The following is a 14,133-nucleotide window of genomic DNA, read 5'->3' as shown; positions in this document are numbered from 1 at the left end:
AATATATTTATTATGACTTAGTTTTCTTCAAAGGTATATGTTTTATAAGAATGTTCTATCTGATGTATATGCAGTAGTATAAAAAAAAGATGCCTCAAACGATTTGCTTTGAATGCTATAAACATTTGTTGAGTGAATTCTGGGACTGGAATGTCAAACATAGACAATATGATTTCAGGGCCATGTAATTAATGACTAAACCATTCACTTAAAATAATGATTTCCACGTGTGCTACTAAATCATTCAAAAATCATTCAAAAATAAGTAAACAAGTGAAGGAAGCAGTGTGGGAACATGAAGTCACTAAAATAAGTCATCAGAACTGTGACTGGATAATAGTTGTAAGAATCAAAGCTTTTTTTGAAAAAAAAAAATCTTGAGCTGGAGAGATAGCTTAGCTGTTAAGACATTTGCCTGCAAAGCTTAAGGACAGAGGTTTGATTCCCCAGTACCAATATGGTAGTTTAAACGTATGGCCCCCAATATATTTCAGATTGTATTAAAATTTGTAATTTAGATCTACAGCCACCTGGCTGGAGGAGGTGTCACTGGGCAAATCTTACGTTCTAGCCCTAAGGTGTGGTGATAGATTTGGAATTTTAGTTTAAAGCCATTAAAAGTGCCTGAGTTCTTTCTGGGTATGGGTTTAGACAGGTCATGGTGATGGACTGTGGTTTGCAGTAGAGACCCAAAGACGTTTAGATATACCAGGACTCTCTAAGGGCTACCATGGAGGCTATTGACTAGAAATAAACATTTTCTCTGGCTAATCAGCCTAAACTGAAGGGGCAAAATCAAAAAGTACAAAGACTCTCAGTCACTGGTTATAGCTAACTTAAATTACAGGTGTTTAATGTTCGCTTGATTGTTATTAAATTTACATTTTCCAGTTTCTCCTTGCTATGCCTAATAACAGTTAAAAATGTTTGCCTTGTGCCTTTATATGTTAAATGTACATAACTTGTTTTGATTTTACAAGATTCACAACTAAGAGACAATCTTAAATCTCAGGTAAGACTTGGATTTTAAAACTATCTTAAGTTGGTAATCACTGTAAAAATTGCACACGGAGCCTGAAGTCCATTATGAGAGGCCTCCAGTAAGCCCTTGCCCAGAGTGAGTGAGGGCCCCACTCAGAGAGTTGAAATGTGGCACAAACGCTGCAAAGACGTGCTCATTTTCCCCTATTTTTCCAAAAGACCATTGTTGTATATATGATCATATCACCATACACAAACATTTACCTATCAGAAAATATTATAGCAGTGGTGTTGTGTAGGCATGAATTTACAAAATGGAGTGTGTGTGTGTGTGTGTGTGTGTGTGTGTGTGTGTGAACGAGAGAGAGAGAGAGAGAGAGACTTTGCCTCTTCTAGTTTCTGGCAGAATGTGCTTCACACACTTTACACATGCTACATTCCAGCTCTTCAATGAATGATAATTGCAAAAGAAACTTGAAATTGATTTCTTAAGACAATTATTTTCCCAGTCTCAGGATATGTTTTGTGTATAAACAAGCATTACAGATAATTGTCTTAGTGCCATCAATTTTTTTTTGTTGTTGTTTTAGGGTTAGTTGTTTGTTGCTAATTTCAAAACAAGAGTACTCCTTTGTTTTCTTGAATCAGCTACTCTAACTAGATCCTTAATGAGCAAATAATATTTGATTGTAAATTTCTTTGACTTCAATGAATTGTGTTTTAAATGGAATGCAGGTTTGTGAAATGATGTAACTCTACTTTTAAATTGTTAAAACAGTTTTCTCTCACTGCTAATGTTATGCACTTCACTGGACTGCTTAAATACATTTCAATTTTTTGTAATTGCTGATCATTTTATGCATAACATGAATCAACAATCAGTAATCACATGAAACCATTACAAAGGAGGCTTTGGGATCACCAGAAAACTCTTATGTCCATGGAAATACAGCTGATGCATGCTCTGCTATTCTTATGCTTTTTAAAAATTGATTCATAGTCCTTCCTTAGCGAAAAAATAGGCAAAATTAATAAACCATCTACCACTGATATTGTTATTGAAAGGGCATTTACTATAAAGGTCCTATAAGAGGCAGAAGGGACACTTAATCTGCAAAGTCAAGTTCATCCTCTCTGAGTGGTGTGTTGTCAATAATCTCCTTTCTTTCACATCTTAATGCATGAGGAGGGGCTCCAGTCATCACAGCATAGGGAATCCTATCTACGAATGTTTAATTCTTAAAAATGCACACTCAAACATAATATGTATAGTTTTGCAGATAAAATATCCCATCAATTAATGGTTGCTCCACGTGTTTCTTAGACATTGATTGCTCATTGAGAAAACAGATTATTTTACGAAAAAATAAATTAAAGTACTTCAGTTCATATATCACATAAACACATTCTCACATATATTCTCATCTCAGGTAGTAAACGAGCTTAGATTTATTTAAAGTTTATTACCATGTCTACAGATAGATATGCTGTGTCAGGATATTTTATAAAGTCCATAGTTTAATACTAAGAACAGTAAAGAATGCTTAAAGATGTTTGTTAACGTAGGTGACAAAAAGTGAAAAGAGATTCAGAGAAGTAAAGAAAAATTGTTTTATGAGAGTCCCATAGGCCTCAAACAGGTTTGCTTAGGTAATCCAGATCTCAGTGTGTTGGAGGGATGTCCAGGAAGTCAGGCTCCTGCACATTTCGAGCAGCGGAGCCTTGACTAGGGAGAAAGAGGATCTGAGGAGTAACAGTGATTTAAAAGGAAAAACACATTGTGCCTGTCCCTCAAGTGGGTGAGAACGACGTGTCCCTCTGACAGCAGCCACCACTGCCAGGACCAAACAGCAACACCCTCATCTCATCTGAATTTCTGGACCCTGAGGCCGGGAATAAAACAAGAAGGGGAATTCTTTGGTTTTTGCACTCAGGAGTCTGCGTGTCGATGCTGGCTGGCTGGTTCATATTCTCCGCAGAATATTCCACCGAGTGGAACTGGTCCTTATGATTGGCACAACACCGCTTCCCAGCAGCTGTACCACCAAGCAGCCTGCCCGGGAGACCTTGGCCGCTATCTGTTGCTGGTGCGTCAAAGCGAGGAGGCTCCATTTGGCACGCGAGGGGTTGGAACTGGGGCGAGGGGCGTGCAGCTCACTCCAGGGCGCTCGGATCTTGAAACGAAATCCATTAGAAAAGGCAGAGTCGCGGGCGGCGTGGTGGTGGTGGTGGGGGGTGTTACAATCGCTCGGTCCCTAAGATTCCGCCTGGATGCCTCTATTTTTCAAATTGCCTTGTAAGCGTTTCCTCCGGGGGAACCGATCAAGCCGCCCCTGAGTGTGCGTGACAAGCTGGGGATTCCCGCGTGGTGGTTACAAGGAAGTTATTGCAAACTTTCCCTATGCACTTCTTCCCTGTAATGTTCGTGTATGAACCCCGCAGCCACTGACCCACGGATAACCTCATACACCGAATCCCCGGCGTAAGCGCGCACTCGCCAATTCGAGCGGCACACTGAAATTCACGCACGCACCTGCGGCCACCGAACCTGGCTCTCCCAGGCTGGCCGGCGACTCGGCTCTTAAGCTTTGGAAACTTGCTGATTTTCCTATGCCACTTGGAAAGCCTGAGCTGAGTGAGGGCGGGTGGAGCGCTGCGCCTCATCATTTATTCATCGCCACTGTCTGGATTGTGGACAGTCGCCGTGGCGAGCCGCATCCAAGCACTTGCAAGGGAAGTCTGACACCTTGCGGACGCGAGAGGGGATGCCAGGAGCCCCGGAGGGCCACGAGGGAGGGAGGGCACAGCCCTGAGAGTTGCTGGAGGTGGGAGTGAATTCCCTGCCATCCCTAACTGGCCCCCCTTCCCTTGGCCTCCTGGGTGCATGGGTGTTTGTTTACTAGGGTGGGAGCAAGGCTTTTCAGTGCTGGGTGCTGGCACAAAATCCAACCCCAGTCCCACATCCCTGCCTGAGCCAGTTTTGGAGGTGTGTCCGGCGCGGGCTTGGTCATCTTCATCATCCTCGACTTGGCAGGGTGGCAATGGGAGGGTGGTGACCTCCTCTGCCCACTGGCTGTCCTGGGCGGAGAGGTGGCGGCCGCTCTCCCGCCGCCGCGCGCGGTGGAGACCGAGCATCAGGTCCCCCTCCGCTGCCTCCCCGGAGCGCCGCGTGGGACGACGCGCATCTTCCTGGGCTGGAGCCGCTCGGCTGCGGGTGGGAAGGCGGGTGCCTTCCTCCTCGGGGCGCCTCGCCGTGGGCACGCCGACTTCACCCTGCGGGCTGCCCGGCTTGTCGGGGCGGGGTGGGCGAGGCGGTCCTCCCGGGGCGGGAGCTCACCTCCTCCACCCCCCCCCAGCCTACCCCCCCCCCGCCGCCACAGGCCCGGCCCTCCCCCGCCTCCCCTGCCTCCGCTCGCGAGCATCCTCACTCCGCCCAGTTCCGTGCCAGCTGCGTGGGCTCCGGCTTCGTGCGTTTTCCTTGGAATGCTCCAAAAGTCGCCGGCGACTACGGAAATCCCGTCGGGAATCTACAGGCTGTGTTTGACCCGGGGTACTGCGCCCGCGCCTCGCCTCGCCTTCCCCGGCCGGTGGGATCCCACCAACCCGATTGCAACTTTGCAGGTACGGAATGTAGCGGGAGGAGGTCCAGCGCCTCACCTCCCCTGCTGGCCTGTTCCCTAAGTTTCCCCGAGCCACGGGCAAGCCAGCCCCTTCCTGGGAGGAGGGTGTCTCGGGGGGTGGGGGGTGGCTAGATCCGAAGGGTCCTGCGCCTGGGCTTTTTTTTTTTTTTTTTTTTTTTTTTTACAAAACTGGGTTGAGGGGAACAGAAAATAGATTTGCGAGGCTTTCTGGGGCTGACCCATGCCAAAGGGGACTTAGGGGTCCTGTTGAGCTTCCCCCTGCGTCCGGCTTCCTAGCGGAGGACCCGGCGAGGAGCGAACCCCTGCTGTGACTTATATGGTAAACAAAGGCGCAGCCTCCAGCCACGGTGCTGAGAGCGCGGTTGTTCTCAGCCTCCCGTGCCTCGGGGAAGATGGGAATCTCGTGGTGTCCCGGGGCACAGAGCCAGCGAGCCCCTGTGGCTCTCTGGTCGCCCAGGCTGGGGCCGTGGAGGGAGGAAAGTGAGCGGTGTCCCGTGAGTCGATTCCCCTCTGCGTCACGTTCAGCCTCTGTCAAGACACACTTGCACCCAGGCTGCTGCGCTCCTAGCTCCACTGGCCAACGAGATTCTCCTCAAGCCAAGAGATCCTGTGGCTTGCTGGAGAAAACCTGCTGCGATTCGTGGCTCGACTTGTCACAGCTCGGTGGCCAGGGAGAAGAGAAGAGGCTGGAGTGCTGGGCACTGGGACTTTTGATCGGGGCCCGGTCCTGAGTTCGGTCCCCACCGTGGGGTATTCCCGTCGCAGGGCTTCGGAGGGAGGGAGGCCCTTCTCAGTGAAATTCCTTTGCTATAGAACGCTGCAAATTACTCCAGGAGTAAGCAACCAGGCCAAAGGAGACGGAAGAGAGAGGAGCAAGCCTGAGTTGTGCCATTAAAACGGAACCTAGAACAGACTTGTAAAACTAACACAACAGAAACCTCCAGGGCTCATAGCTTTTCTGGCTTGTCTGTCACAGTAATAGCAACGCACACATTTTACAAATTCTTTAAGGGAAAACGAGGCTTATTGGAGTCTTTTATTTTTTAAGTAAAATTCTTAAGACCGTGAGAGTAGAAGTTGGTGGATTATGTTAAGTCACTGAAACATCCTCTGTACTTAACATTGTATCTGTAATGCTTGCTCCCTTTTATTCAGCACAGTAGATGAGGAGGCACCCCATCTGGTGTAGTTAAGAGAAAAAAAAGTTTAGCTATTGGGGTAGCTATCAGAAATTCAAAATTTGTATCAAAATTCAGCATGACGTTGTTAAGGAAGCGTTTGAACGACTCTGAGTGGATGCCGAGCAAGGGCAAATGGTTTTTATGAAAGTGTGTGTGAGTGTGTTGATGCGGGTGGAAAGAGAAAGCATCCTCATTGTTTCCCAACAGGAGCCCTGCCTGTGGTAGAGCTCAGCTCAGAACTCAGACATCCCACAAACCCCTTCATTGTGGTCCCACGAACAAGAACGGAATTCAACAACAAAAGAATTGTAACAGGCAGGTGAGACTGATGCATTAAAGTGTCCTAATACTCATTGAGTGCGTAAATAAATACACAGTTGGGTAAATTTGATGAAAAGATTTCCAATTCCAAAATTAGAAAAGTTCTTCAGCGGGATTTTAAAGAGATAGGAGCATTCATCAAGTCATAAAGTACCTAAGCTAGACAAAGGAGAAGTATCTCTTTAAGAAAACCTGTCAGACATTGGCAGTGTTCCTAATATTCATTGAGATGGTTTTCCAATGAGTTGTGTATAGTAATTCTTGCTGAGCTAGGTTACCAATATTAATAAGCTTCACATTTTTTTTCTAATTTTATATGAGGTATTTTTCTATTGTATTTATTTTTAGGAGATCAAGATCAAAATGTGTAAAGCAGACTATTAAAAAGTTTGGCTTCTGAGTGAATTTTACAACCATTCGATTTATTAAAACAGCCAGAGACCAAACAACTTCTCATAGAACATAACCTAATCAATTCACACTTGCTATAAATATGAAATAGAAACATGCTTTTTATTTTCTCTGATGAGAGAAAAATGTAGGCTTTTCTTGTACTGTATATGCATTTCAAACTTTGAAAGTGGATAATTAGAACCAACATTCTCATCCAGGAAATTGAAGTTGAGTAAAATTGTCACAACATCTTATGCTAAATAACTTGTTATATCATTTGAGGACATATGGATATAAATTAGATGGGCTAATTTGAAGTGCTAGGATAATTGTGTCAACATTGGCACGAACTGGATGATATTAAGATTTTTACTTGGAATAATTAGCTTTAAAAATATCTGTTCCTGAACTCTAAGTTGAAAACAGGAACAACAGAATCATTGTTTTTCTTTTCTGATACCAAACAATAAAATCATCTGATCGTATGGCCAATTGCTATCAAATTACCATATTTTTATCATGATTCAATTTCTAATGAAAAGCAACTATTCACTTTAAAACACGATCTTTTTATCTCCACTAAATTGAAAAACAAAGCTTTCAAAATATACTTCGGTAGTATTCTGTCGTTACTCTTACATGTTTAATTGCTAAGATAATTTATGCTTATTCATTAAGGCAACATTATAATTAGCAACTGAAGATTCAAATAATCTTTTCCCTAATTAATGTAGGTGTTAGTTCAAAAATAAAGATATGCACATATTTGTTCAATAGTAAATTTATTAATAAGAGATTTTGTAAATGAAGACGGGTCTGTGAATGAGACTGGGAGGCAGTAGATAGGACCATACAGTGAGGCTGAATGTTTTCTCATGAATATATCATTGTTTGGCTGAAGGATGAAAATTTAGTCATTACATTTCCTTTTTTCTGAAATCACGAATGCCAACTGTTTGTGTGCTCAGATTCTGATGACACTGTGACTTCCTCAATTGTGTTGCCAGAGCTATTGACTCATCTAATACTCATGAAATCTCAACATGACCATTTACTGAAATGTTTGCTATTTAAATGAAATTGAGGAGACAACCTAAAATAAGCATCTGGTCTTACCACCTAACTTATTCTCCATCTCCTACTTTTCTTCCCTCCCAATAGATATTAAGACCCTGGCTCAGTTTAACTCAACTGTATTCGGGCACTTCTTTCCATCTTGTTATGAGGAATTACTTAAAATTAACTTTCTTCTCCCTGTGTTTTCTATTTCTGACACTTCCAGATGCACCAAGAATTCATATTTTAAGAATGATGAGAATATTTTCATCAGTGATAGACATATCATGGTTGTCTTATAAATGAACACACATGTAGACTCGATCGCTGTGAACATCAGTACAATAGCAACAAAAAAAGTCATTATAGAAACATGCATTTAGGGAAAAAAGATACTCATTAGAAAAAATGCTAAATGTTTAGAGATCCTTCTACTGAAAATATACTAGTTTAAAATTACCCTTTTCCATGAATTATTTGACAAACACAGAGGTGTTTTAAAGTTTTTGAACTACCTGAGATGCTTCTAAAAGTTTAGCTTAATTTAAGTAACACAAAAAACATAATATAGTATTTGCTGTACTGTAATAACTAAACTCTCCATGATGCCCTTTAATAATAGTCCATGTCTTTTTCTTTTCTTTTTTGAAAGTCATAAATGCCATAAGGTAAGTGTGTCTTTTTAAAAAAAAATGTATTTATTTATTTACTTACTTATTTGAGAGAAAGAAAGAGGTACCCAGAAAGAGAGAGAGTGGGGGAGGACGAGAATGGGTGTGCCTGCGCCTCTAGCCACTGCGAACTCCAGAGGCAAACATCACCTTGTGCATCTGTCTTACATGGGTACTGGGGAATCTAACCTGAGTCCATAGGCTTGGCATGCAAGCATCTTAACAGCTAAGCCATCTCTCCAGCCCAAAGTGCTTCTTTGGAGACAACAAAATATATACATAGGCACAGTTTTACACATAAAATTAGAATAACTTTAATGCTAATTCTAACATTAACTTTAAAATATGCTGTGAACAGCTTTATCTAGCACAATGCAATCTTTCTGAGAAATGGTTAGTGCAATGAAATGAATGATATGCATTCATTAAATTCTTCCTGTAATTTGCTATTATATATTTGAGAGATGTTGGAAAAGTTATCCTGAGTGACTTCTAACACCAAATGCTGATGTTTAATTAAGGTAGAGCAAAGGAAGATGAAAGAAGGAAGGGGGCAATATTTATAGATACAAATGATTATTAGCCATTGTGCCGGATACTTTTTATCTGAATATCTACTTTGCATCTGAAGTATTATTACTTTTAGCCAAAAATCTAAGCAATAATTAACTTTCAAACATCACAGTTCTACTTTAAGGTGAATCAATTATTTGACTCTATGTCGCCTTGATTCCAAAACCCACATTTTGTATTTGGCATGTGGTGCACACCTACAACATAAGCATTTGGTGTCTGAGGCAGAAGGATCATGATCTCAAGAGTAGCCTGAGCTACAGAGAAAGAGATTGTCTCAGAAGACCCAAAGAAAATGAAACAAACTTGAACTCTAAAGATCAGCTTTATTTCATTCTTGTGGCTTCTAAAATAAGATTAGTAATCTTTTAGCATGATTCATATCTTGGTTATATTCTTCCAACTCTTCATTTCTTTAATTTTTCAAATACTATAACATTAGGGCATAAATAACTGTTCCCTTCATGAGGAAAGAATTTGAAACAACATCCTATTAAGTAAAGCTCCTTCAGCCCTGAGGCTGAGTAGAGATGGGTGAACTGCTCGGGCTGCTTCCTTGTTCTTTTCATACTGATGACTGAGGATTGAATCCAGGGTTTTGCTCATGCTAAACATACTCCCCCAACAACCTTGGGATACACTCTAAGCCCTTTGTTTCCTTCTTATTCCTAAACATGCATGCAGTACTTATGGAATGGAACATCATGTTTTGGTGTTTGTTTTTTTTTTCCCCCCTAGGTAAGGTCTCACTATAGATCAGGTGAATCTGGAATTCACTATGTAGTATCAGGGATCCTCTTACCTCTCTACTTCCTGAGTGCTGGGATTAAAGGTATGTGCCACCACGCCCAGCAAAAATCACGTTTATTTTTATGAATAAAATTCAAAGATGATATTTTTCCATTAGTTAGAAGAGTACCATTTGTTAAACAAAAGTTTTCATTCAAAATTTATACCTTTAGTGACTAATAACATGTCTTTGTTTATTAAAAAATCATGTGAGGTTTATATTGCTTGCGATCAGTTATGTAGTGTGGTAACGGGAGCATTCTGGGGAGGTGACTCTGTGGTTAAAGGTGGTTGTGTGCAAGTCTTCTGACCTTTTTTTTTTTTTTTTTCCTGACTTGGGTTTGATTCTCTTCAGTGCTCACGTAAAGCTGGACCCAAAGTGGCACATGCATCTTTTATCCCAAAGAGTCTATGGCAATGGGAAGTGTAACCAGGAGAATTAGGAAGCTAGCAAGCAGCAGTGGGAAGACAGCCTGTCTCAAAAGACTGTGGAATGAGAGAAACACCCCGAGGTTGTCCTTGACCTCCATATATGTGCTATGGCACACGACGCATCATACACATGCACACATACATACACACACACATACACATACATGCACACAAATAAATAGCAAAAATAGAAAAAATGTTAAACTATGAAGAGTGCTTTTATTTCCTTCTGCTGAATTTTTAATTATTTTAATGACCCTTGGTATTCAATAACCCGTATGATAGCTTTCATTTAATAATATATTTTAATATTTGTTCAGATTTTCTAAACATATTACATACATTTGAAACTGATGCGATTATGTACAAATCTAATGAATATGTGTGTGTGTGTGTGTGACATCTATCCATTCAAGTATATATTGACCACATAGTAGTAAAAAACAAACAAACAAACAAACAAAAAAACCCTAAGGAACCAGTTGAGCAACCTGGAACATTCAGGCAGGCCTCTATCCACAAAGAATCACTTTGTCCTATGTGTTTATGGTCTAAATCTTCTCTAATCACTGAAGCCTCGTAAGTGTCCAAAACCAAGATTACTGACCCTGAAAGTTTTTCCCAGGTGTTGGAAGTAAAATTACAGACAGAGCCCTTGTTATACAGTCTGGTAGAATGAGTAAAGTCTGTCCTCAGCACTACACTGCCTTAAAAAAAAAAAAAATCAAGAGAATGCTCAAAACTGTATGACTTTGTCACTGGGTTAGAGTGGCATGAGTGCTGTTTGGTGATTGAGCATAACTCCTTATGTCATGCACTTATAGAGCCAAGCCATGCTTCTCAAGGCTGACCTTTAGCAGGTTTATGTATACAATGAAGCCAAGTTATACTAAATAGTGTTGCATTTACATGAATGGTGCAATAAGTACCATACTACTTCTTACAATACATAAATGATTTACCCATGGCTACTTGATATAACGTCAAGCCAGCCAGGTATTCTTCATATCTGTCAGAGAATTGGAAAAAAAAAAAAAACCTGACTAGTGATGCGCTTTCATTTAAATGCAGCTGTGTCGGAACACTTAAAGGGTTTTGTTCAACTCTTCTAGGGGAGAGGCTAGAAATGACAAGAAAATGGACAGATTACTTCTCAGGAATGTGTACTGAATGACAGAAAGACATTGACCCCCTCCAGGGGTCCTTTGATTCAGGTGCTCCCCCTAAGGTCGTGTTGAGGGTTCAACCTTTTAGTCTATCTTCCAGGATATAGGCTTCTTTGGTACCAGTGAAATTTGGGTTCAGTTTTAATTTTTATTTGTTTACTTTTTTGTTTTTGAGGTAGGGTCTTGCTATAGTCCAGACTGGCTTGAAATACACTATGTAGTCTCAGGGTGGCTTCTCACTCACAATGATCCACCTACCTCTGCCTTCCAAGTGCTAGGATTAGAGGCGTGCACCACCACACCTGGCTTGGGCTCAGTTTTCTGTCACCCCATCACTCTCCTCCCCCCAAGCCCTTCCCTTCTTATTGTCCAGGCCCTGACATGCCTATCACATATGGCAGCAACTCAAGCTGTTCCAGGTTAGGAGCCGCAGATGAGTGAGGCCATGTGATTGTGTGAGTTCACTGAGTGTGATCTGTTCCACATTAGACCACTTTTCTACAAGTTTCAATGTGTCATTTTTTTCTTGCTGCTGAGTAGAATTCCATTGTGTAGATATACAAAATCTTGGTTATCCACATGACCAATAATAGGCACCTGGGTTAATTCCAGGTCTTTTCTATTATTAATTGAACAGCTATAAACATGGTTGAGTAAATGATTCTGAACTGAGGCATAGCCTTTTAGGGTAAATGCCCAGTAAGGGAATAACAGGGTCTGTTGGTAACTCTAGATTCATCCTTTTCAGGAGTCTCTACATTGCTTTCCATAGTGATTGTATCACCCTATACTCCCACCAACAATGAATGAGGGGTTCCTATTTCTCCACATCCTGGCCAACATTTGTTTTCATTTGATTTTTTAATGTTTGCTATCCTGACTGGGGTAAGGTGGAATCTCACAGTTGTTTTAATTTGTATTCCCGTAATGGTTATGGATGTTGAACATTTTCTTCAGTGTGTGTTAGCCATTTGCAATTCTTCCTCTGAGAACTCTGAGTCCTCTGCCCCACTTTTGGAATGGGTTGTTTGATTTTTTTATTATTATTATTTCATTTTTGAGTTCTTTGTAGATTCTAGGTATTAGGCTCCTATCAGTGCTACAGCTGGCAAAGATTTTCTCCCATTCTGTGGGTAATCTATTGGCTCTGCTTATGATGTGTTTATGCAAAAGCTTTTTAGCTTCATGAGATCCCATTGGTTGAATATTTTTTTTTTAAATTTCCTGACCTACTGGAGTTTTGTTCAGGAAGTCTTTTCTCACTCCTATATCATGGAGAGGGCCTCCTACTTTTCCTTCCAGTAGGAATAGAGTTTTAGGTCTTATATTGAGGTCTTTAGCCCATTTGGACTTGAATTTTATGTATAGAGAGATGAGTGGATCTAGTTTCATTTTTCTACAAATGGTCATCCAATTTGTCCAACACCATTTGTTGAAGATGCTGTATTTTCCCCATTCTACACTATTGGCACCTTTGTCAAAGGTCAAGTAGCTGTAATTAGTTACTTGACCTAAGGTCTGGGTCTTTAATTCTGTTCCAATGGTCTATGTTTCTGTTCTTAGTGCCAGTACCAGGCTGTTTTTGTTACTATGGCTTTGTAATATAGCTTTAGGTCAGATATGGTGATACCTCCAGAGGTTTGTTTTCCCCCCATCCCTGAGGATATGTTTAGATATCCAAGGCTTACTGCCATTCTATATGAATATTCAGAACATTTTTAAATCTCCATTAAGAAAGATGCTGGTATTTTTACTGGAATTACATTAAACGTGCATATTGCTTTTGTTAGCATTGTCATGTTCACAATATTAATTCTACCTATCCAGGAGCATGGGAAGTCTTTCCAACTTTTCAAGCCCTCCTCAATTTCTTCCTTGAGTTCTTTTTTTAATGTTTTTATTATATATGTCTTTCAAACCCTTGGTTAGTGTTATTCCAAGGTATTTAATTTTTTCATTGTTGTTGTTGAAAATGGGACAGCTCACTGATTTCTTTCTCTGTATATTTGTCCTTTGCATATATAAAGGCTACTGATTTTTGGGCAATGATTTTGTATCCTGCCACTTTGTTGAAGAAATTTTTAACCTTCAGAAATTTTGAGATTGAGACTTTCAGGTCATTTATGTAGAGGATCATGTCATCTGCAAACAGGGCTAGCTTGACTTCTTCCTTTCCAATTTGAATCCCTTTTATTTCTTTCTCCTATCTTCGTAATTGAGCTAGTACTGTGTTGAGGAGCTGTGGTGAGAGTGGGCACCCCTGTCTTGTTCCCAATCTCAATGGGAACTCCTTGAGTCTTTCCCCATTAAGTCTTATTTGGGCTGTGGGTGCTTTATATATAGTCTTTATTGTGTTGAGATATAAACCCACCATGCTTATTCTTTCCAGTGTTTTGATCCTGAAGTGGTGGTGTATTCTGTTAAAAGTCTTCCCTGCATCAATTGAGATGATCAGGTGGTTCTTATGGTTAAATTCATTTATGTGGTATATTACTTTGATCAGTTTCCATATGTTGAGCCATCCCTGCATCCCTGGGATGAAGCCTGCTTGATCAAGTTGGATAATGCTTTTGATATATTATTGAATTTGGTTTGCAAGGATTTTTGCATCTTTGTTCATCAGGGATACAGGCCTAAGTTTTCTTTTCTTGCTGCATCTCTGTCTGGTTTTGGTATTAGGGTGATGCTAGTTTCATAAAAGGAGTTGGGGAGGATTCCCTGGGTTTCAATTATGTAAAACAGTTTGAGAAAAACTGGTTTCCATTCTTCAATGAAGGTCTGATAGACTTCGGCTGAGAAGCCATCTAGTCCTGGACTTTTCTTTTGGGGGAGGTTTTAGATGATGTTTTTGATCTCCATGGATGTGATATGTTTATTTAGGAGATTAATCTCCTCTGAGTTTAGATTTTATAGGTGGTATGTGTCTAGG

General features: G+C 41.0%; 1 protein-coding gene across 3 annotated transcripts in view; it reads left to right on the top strand.

Moving 5' to 3' along the window:
• Nucleotides 1-2,685: 2,685 nt before the first annotated feature.
• Nucleotides 2,686-14,133, top strand: part of Trpc4 (transient receptor potential cation channel subfamily C member 4) — a 200,386-nt gene continuing 188,938 nt past the window's right edge. For 2 of the 3 annotated variants that reach the window (XM_004660026.2, XM_004660024.2), the window contains exon 1: nt 4,405-4,602. The gene's annotated coding sequence lies outside the window, so the exon portion shown is untranslated. Of the gene's footprint in view, nt 3,069-4,404; nt 4,603-14,133 lie in introns of those variants that run through there. The other variant, XM_045155285.1, reaches the window with a different exon arrangement.

The sequence above is a fragment of the Jaculus jaculus genome, chromosome 7, assembly GCF_020740685.1.
Source record: "Jaculus jaculus isolate mJacJac1 chromosome 7, mJacJac1.mat.Y.cur, whole genome shotgun sequence".
NCBI classification, from domain to species: Eukaryota; Metazoa; Chordata; class Mammalia; order Rodentia; family Dipodidae; genus Jaculus; species Jaculus jaculus.
Note: the sequence above shows the minus strand (reverse complement) of the source record. Positions and strands in the feature narration are given on the sequence as shown.